The sequence below is a fragment of the Diachasma alloeum genome, unplaced genomic scaffold, assembly GCF_001412515.2.
Source record: "Diachasma alloeum isolate Michigan unplaced genomic scaffold, Dall2.0 Dall_scaffold_00200, whole genome shotgun sequence".
Lineage (NCBI taxonomy): Eukaryota > Metazoa > Arthropoda > Insecta > Hymenoptera > Braconidae > Diachasma > Diachasma alloeum.
In genome coordinates, this window is record NW_021680365.1 from 1686521 (window position 1) to 1693799 (window position 7279).

A 7279-nucleotide genomic window follows, 5' to 3' on the forward strand; every position below is an offset into this window, starting at 1 on the left:
CCAAATTTCCTCAGGAATCGAATGGAATAGGTTTTAAGGCTCTATCTCTCATAGTTTCCGAGATAATCACGAAAAACGAAAGTGCCAAAAAAAATTAATTTAATTCATCTTGTATAAGGCCTAGGAAGTGGAAAAACGCAATTCTGAGCCATCCGGTTGGCTATAGGGGACCCAAATTTGGTTTTAAGGCTCTATCTCTCATAGTTTCCGAGATACTCGCGAAAAACGAAAATGCCAAAAAAAATGAATTCAATTTATCTTGTATAAGGCCTAGAAAGTGGAAAAACGCAATCCTGATGTATCAAAATGCAACTGCGTGAAACACACATGTGTATAAAAATACAACTGCGTGAAACACACAGTAGTATGAAACTTCAACTGCGTGAAATACACAGCAGTATGAAAATTCGGCTACGTGAAACACACAAACTTCACGCATGCGTGGAGTGTATGGAGTGTACGGGAGTGATTCACGCAATGGTGTGAATAGTCACGGCCATAATTGAATACGCAACCAAAACATTTTCTTCAAAAGCAAAGAACGTTGCTTCACGCTATTGAAAAATCAATGGAGCAATTTACTTGACCACCACATAAATGTCTCCAATAACCGCAAGAAATCCTGGAAATCGCCTTAAATCCCTTCGTGATCAGAAAGATAAATTCAATTGTCCATAGCCCATTGAACAACTTGAGAAGAAAAAGCAATTTAACATGCGTCATCGTGACCATGACGCGCAAAGTCTATGACACACTGAGAGAAAAACAAACACGTTGTCAAACAAGTGCTATGTTGGCCAAGAAAATCGCTAATTGAAAANTCGAATTTGAAAGTCTCAAACATGAATAATTGTTCTGCTTTCGACAGCAACGAAATATTTGGCTCAAGAGGCGGATAATTCACACCAGACGGTGCCTTTTCAGGGTGAAAATATCTCATATAGAGGAAAATTTATCAACAAATATTTTATCCCTAAGTTACAAGATTGCCATCATATCATTATTATTGTTTCATTTAAGGGTTCATTTCTTGTCTGTGATTATTAGACAGCCGAAACGAAAAACCACTATCCCTTGTTTCGCATAAAACGAAAATTTTTCGGGCGCAAAATACGTATGGGAGTATCGAATAACGAAGGAACAGTGCAAGAGATGACATTCTTGCGTGTACAGAGAATGCAATTTTTTTTTAACTACTAAATCTGTTTTTGCGACGAAAATTTTTTATTCCGGCGCACTCTCTGCATGTTTGGCACAAAAAAATCATTTTTTGATAATTTTCAAAAAACTATTTTCTTGGCACAAGTAAGACTTGTTTGAGAACTTTGTCGTTTTTCTCTCAGTGTAGATGGATCATTCCTCCGGTGTTTCAAACGACAATACATCAGGGGTTTCATAAACTCCACGTGATTTCCATTTCTCCACGGTGAAAGGACAACGATCTTTCGAGTAGAGCGTGTTATGGCATTTACAATGTGTAATCAGCGTACAGTTAGTTCTCCGCATCGCCTCGAGTGTCTCCAATTTTTCCGACTCCCCCAGACGCGTTTGGAGTTGAAAAAAAAATGGGAGAAATCGGTGGAGATCGTTATGTGGGGGAAAAACACGTAAAACGGGTTTTTCGACGGCATTCCGCTGCCCTGAAGCTGCCAAAACGAGAACAATGAAGGGCTGGGAGATCTTCACGTGGGAATACCGACAGATACGCTTCGAATACTCGACACGGACTCATGCATGAGGGGCTGCGTGGGTGCAACTCTTTTCCACTAAAACTGGGTTTTAAGGATATCCAAGCACTTTGGCTATTTTTTCTTCAGTGAAGTGCTTTTCTACTTTTGCTGTCGAACATCGGAGCTTTCATTTGAGACCCATTTGATGAAGTTTCTGGACATTTTGCAATGATTTTGTTATTTAAACTTTGCACGTCTGCATTTGAAAACATTTTAGAATAGAAAAAAATTAGAAAATTTACTTCTGGGGAAGATTGGTGGAATAATTTAAAAAGTACAATTTTTGAAAATTTCGAGCATTTTCTGACAATTATTTGTAAACAATCAATTTTCCATTATAAGAATCTTTTGTTCGAAATCGTAACAAATTTATTCATATTCAGAATTTTACCAGAAATGGATTTCATGTCTAAAAAATAAGGTTTCCGAAAATTTAAACAATTATTATTACTTTTTTTATTATTATTACTTATTTATAAACAACAAATGTTTAAAAAATGGATAATTCTGGGCAAAATGGCATTTGAATGACGCAGAATATTCATGATCTTTTTTCACCTTTTCTCACGCAATTTAATTGACAAATTTGATTATTGAAAATGAATGAATCAATCTCAAGTGTAGTCTATACCAAACTGTAAAAAATACCTGGACATCCCTACATTAGTATAAATATAAATCAAATTTTGAAGATTAAAATATTTTCAAAATCCTAAACAGAAGATAATATAAATAGAAATATTCTGGTTAAGTCTATGCTAAAGGAAGATATTGATGGACTAATTTCTTACACTCATCAAAGTTAGAATTCATATAAAAAATTATCAACGATAAATTATTACGTTTTTTTGAGGATTTTTAATTTACTGTTTCCCGATACACTCAACTGGAGTCTATCCACACGACTTTAAGAAGTTTTTCTTGTCTTGAGGCTCGTTCTTTTGACATTACATAACTCTTCCCAATTGAATCGGAATTGAATGAGCCTCGAGGCCTTTAATAAATGAGAATAATTGACGAGATGGTACACGGAGAACGAGAATAAAACGAGGAAATTCTCAAACAAGTCCTGTTCGGAGAAAAAAAAATCGCAAGTCAAAAATTACAAAAAAAGAAATTGTTTTATTCGAATTTGAAAGTGTTAATCATACAATGTAAATATCTTCTGTAAAGGGAAGTCAATCAAGAACTATTTTATCCCCAACGTGAGGATTGCTATCATGTCATCATCATTATTTTATTGAAGAATTAATTTCTGGTCTGTGATTATGGAATGGTCGAAACGAAGAACTACTGGACCGTCTTTCGCATAAAACAAACATTTTCCGGGAGCAAATGGCATTCGTTGCTTTCACAGAAAATTCAAATTTTTCGGAACAACTCAATCCATTATTGCGACAAAAATAACAAGAAAAGAATTATTTACTCGAATTTACACGTCTCAAGTTTATCAAGAAATATTTTCGTTATTATCGTTATTATTTTATTGAAAAATTAATTTCTGGTCTGTGATTATTGAATAGTCGAAAAAAGAACTACTGGCTCTTGTTTCGCATAAAACGAACATTTTCCGGGAGCAAATGTCATTCATAACTTGCACAGAGAATCCAATTTTTTTGGAACAACTCAATTTATTTTTGCGACAAAAATTTGTCATCTCGGGACAGTCTTCAAATGGTCAGCACTAGATTTTATTTTCTTAGTGATTCTGAACCTACGATTTTTTTTTATTCGAACAAGACTTTTTTGGGAATTTTTTTTCCGGTGGAGAGAATTGTTTGGAAACGATAAGCAAGAAAATCTTGAAATTTAGGGGAAAACCTGGGAAACATTTTAATCTTTCTACTCCTTATCGTGGGTTTACTCGCGATATCTTTGGGAGGAGACTCTCTGGCGTCTCCAGGTGACGCTTGGAACCCCGGAAGTGTTTGAGTTTTCGTGAATCATAAAATTTGGGGAATTTTTAAGCGCATGAAGAGATGGATTTGGTTCGTCTGTGCGGGGGATATCTTCGGGACAAGGGGGGCTAGAGAAGGATGTGGAGAGGGATTTTTTTTAGATTATGTGAATTTCTTTAGAAAAGGTCTCTTGAAGCTTCCCCTAAACCTCTTCACTCCAAAAATAGCTTCGGAAAAACTCGAAATTTCCATTTTTGGAGGGGCTCTGCCCTTACGATGAATTTAAAGATGATTAGAAACTGGAAAGAATTCCCAGCAAACTCTGTTGGATTCGGAAATGTCATTGAAGGCTAAAATCATAGTTATCTTTGAATGTGAAAAAAAATGAAAAATTTTTGAACCTCATAAAAAATTATCAACAGTTTTGCAAGCAAATTCCATTATTTATTTGTGAGAAGAAAGTGTTGGAAAAATATTTTTTTTTGCAAAATGTGATTTGAATTATATTAATTACGTATTAATTTTTATAAATTTTCTCACGCAATTTAGTTGCAAAATTCAAACTTGAAGTGGTGTAAAGCTACTTTAATTCATCTCTCCAATGAAAATTTGCATACAAACTGTTTTGCAGACATTGAAAAGACCAGTTTGGGAAAAATGTCAGAAGCTTCTTTTCCCCTAAACTCCTTCACTCCGAAAATATTCTCAAAACACTGAATTCCCAGATCAAACATGACATTTTCATCCATTCTGCAATCATCTCACTAATGAGTGATCCTACGACGAAATATCAGAGGAACTTTTTTGCAGATAACGGAATTCTTTACAAAAAATGTCTTATGATGATTTCCCCTAAACCGCTTCACTCCGAATATATCTCCAAAAGAATTCGAAATTGATGTTTAATTAATCCCTCCAATCAAAAAATTCACTCAGATTATCCTGCGAATATCTCCAAAACCAGTAAGTTTATGATAAAATGTTAAAAAACCTGTTTTGTAGATCATGAAATCCTCCACAAAAAATATCTTATGAGGTTTCCTTCTAAACCTCTTCACTCCGAAAATATTTCCAAAAGAACTTGAAGTTCACCTCCAATTCCACTCTCAAATAAAAAAATTCACCCACATTATCCTGCAAATATCCCCTAAATCAGTAAGTTTACGAAAAAAGGTCAATAGAACTGTTTCGTAGATCATGAAATCCTCCACAAAAAATATCTTGTGATATTTCCACCTAAAGCGCTTCACTCCAAAAATATTTCCAAAAGAACTTGAAGTTCACCTTCCAAATAAAGAAATTCACCCAGATTATCCTGCAAATATCTCCTGAACCAGTAAGTTTACGGCAAAATGTCAGATAGCCTGTTTTATAGATCACAAAATTCTCCACAAAAAATATATTATGCATTTTTCCTCTAAACCTCTTCACTCCGAAAATATTTCCAAAAAACCAGAAATTGATTTTCAATTCCTCTCTCAAATCAACAAATTCACCCACATTATCCTCCAGATATCTCCTAAACCATCAAATTCACCCTAAAATGTCAAAAAACCTGTTTCGTAGATCACAGAATCCTCCACAAAAAATCTCTTATGACATTTCCCCCAAAACCTCTTCACTCCAAAAATATTTCCAAAAAACCAAACATCAATCTTCAATTCACCTCTCTAAATAAAAAACTTCACCCAGATTATCCTGCGAATATCTCCTACCCGAGTAGCTTCACCACAAAATCTCAAAAAACCTCTCCCGTAGATCCCAAAATCCCCCACAAAAAAATCTTTAACCATTTCCCCTCCCCTCCCCCTCCCACCAGACCCCCAACAACCCCAAAAAAATCCGCGCGAAATTCCCCTAAATTCCCCTCACCTGAAAACTCTGCAAAACCCCTCAAAGAATGTCTCCCAACTCGACCGCCAGTATCCCCCCAGCAAGCGAAAGGTGCAATGCAATCACTCTCCAACCCGAAAAGGTGCCCGCAGTGTGGGAAGGGAACGGGAGTTGCCCACTCCACCAGAACCGTCTTGAAATACTGGCAACAGCGTTAACAAAACCCAGCGCTGATCCCGATATTCCCCCCCAGTTTACATAGCCCTGTAGCCCCCTAACACCTCAGTAAACTCTCAATATCCTCTCTTACGATGCAAACGACATCCACATGTCCATGTTTAACATTCAGAGAGATAAAGCCACCATAAAACCGAAAGAAAAAAAAACCAGAGCAAGCACATTGCGCGTCTTATCAAGCGACTTGTGCTCTATTTCCCCACACGATGATCTGCATTTGTTCAGGAACTACTCAGTTGTTAATAAATGAGGGGCAGATGAAGGACGAGACGTGAGGTAGCCTGTTGCTGGCGGTGGGCGGCATGTATCGCACGTCTCCCACGGACCTTCCGATTTTTCAGTTCACAAAATTTCCGCCGATCCCATGTAAGCCACAAAAGCCGAAGGGCGAGTAAAATTATGACTAAGGGAAGAAGCAGCGAATTGTCACACTCAGACGCTCACCTAATCCTCAAATCCTCAATGAAACTATCCTGCACTCGTTCCGATGTTTTTTTTATTTACTCCACTGGTTAATCGATTGATCGGGCGATTATTAATCAGTTGGTGAGGGTCCACTCGTTATTTGGGGATTTGTTTGATCGGTGGGGGCTCGACTCGGCGGATTTTTTTATTGAAAATTACGAATACAGGACGCGCGTCGCGCCAACTCGGGGCCCCGACAGTGCGACTCGCTGGCGACTGACTCGGGGGTTCACTCACTCGCCGCTCGGGCTCACTGTGGGGCCCCACCACCCGCCATATTGTGACCAGGCGAGAGATGAGGGAACGGAGAAGTTGAGAATGGAGACTCCGCGTGCACGATTTTATGAGTAATGAGGGAATTAATTGGCGCAAGGAGTGGGGGACAGTGGTGGAGCTTTCCCAGGATTTTTCGGGGATTTTTTTGGGTGACGGCGAGGGGAGCGAGGGGACTCGGTCGGTAGGACAGGGAGACAAAGAAATTTTAACTCCACAGCTGCCGTGTTACTGGCCGCGGCGAGCCGTGAATATTACCGAGCGTAAATTGAGTTCATAAGCGCAGGCATTATTCTTGCGTGGTTTCGTAATTTTTTATATTTATGCCATGATTTTTTGGCTCGTTTTGAACTGGAGCGGGCGCGCGGTGATCCTTTCCTTAATTAAAATCATGAAAATTTATTTATTATAATTTTTTTTTAAATTAAAATCGTGAAAAGTTCTTTATTATTTTATGTGGAAATGAAATAGTATATTTCGTAACGAGTGCAAAAAAGTATTTTTTGGCGAGTGGGAGGTTTATATCACGAGTCAAAGGCGAGTCCCACGAGCTAAAAAACATTTTTTCACGAATTACGAACAATATTTTTCATCACAATGTGGCGGAAATTTGACTTTTAGGCACGCGGAGCGTGCCGAAAAGTTCACTTTTCGTCACAGCGTGATGAAAAAGTAAATTTCAATGCATTTTATACATAAGAAATGATGATGCATAGAATGAAGAAGTCAATCAATGATCGGAATGAATGATAAGAACAAATCATTGGATGATTTTGAATTTCTTCATCTTCATGACGAATAATTTCGTTTAGGGGAGGGTGGGGTAAAATGGGGACTTTTTTT

General features: G+C 37.6%; 2 protein-coding genes across 3 annotated transcripts in view; one reads left to right on the forward strand and one right to left on the reverse strand.

The window, feature by feature from the left end:
• LOC107035768 (innexin inx3) overlaps window positions 1-6369 on the reverse strand; it is a 19691-nt gene extending 13322 nt beyond the window's left edge. The window contains exon 1 of the mRNA XM_015253342.2: window positions 6143-6369. The gene's annotated coding sequence lies outside the window, so the exon portion shown is untranslated. The remainder of the gene's footprint in view (window positions 1-6142) is intronic.
• LOC107035767 (dedicator of cytokinesis protein 3) overlaps window positions 1-7279 on the forward strand; it is an 80599-nt gene that overhangs the window by 40843 nt on the left and 32477 nt on the right. The window lies entirely within an intron of this gene.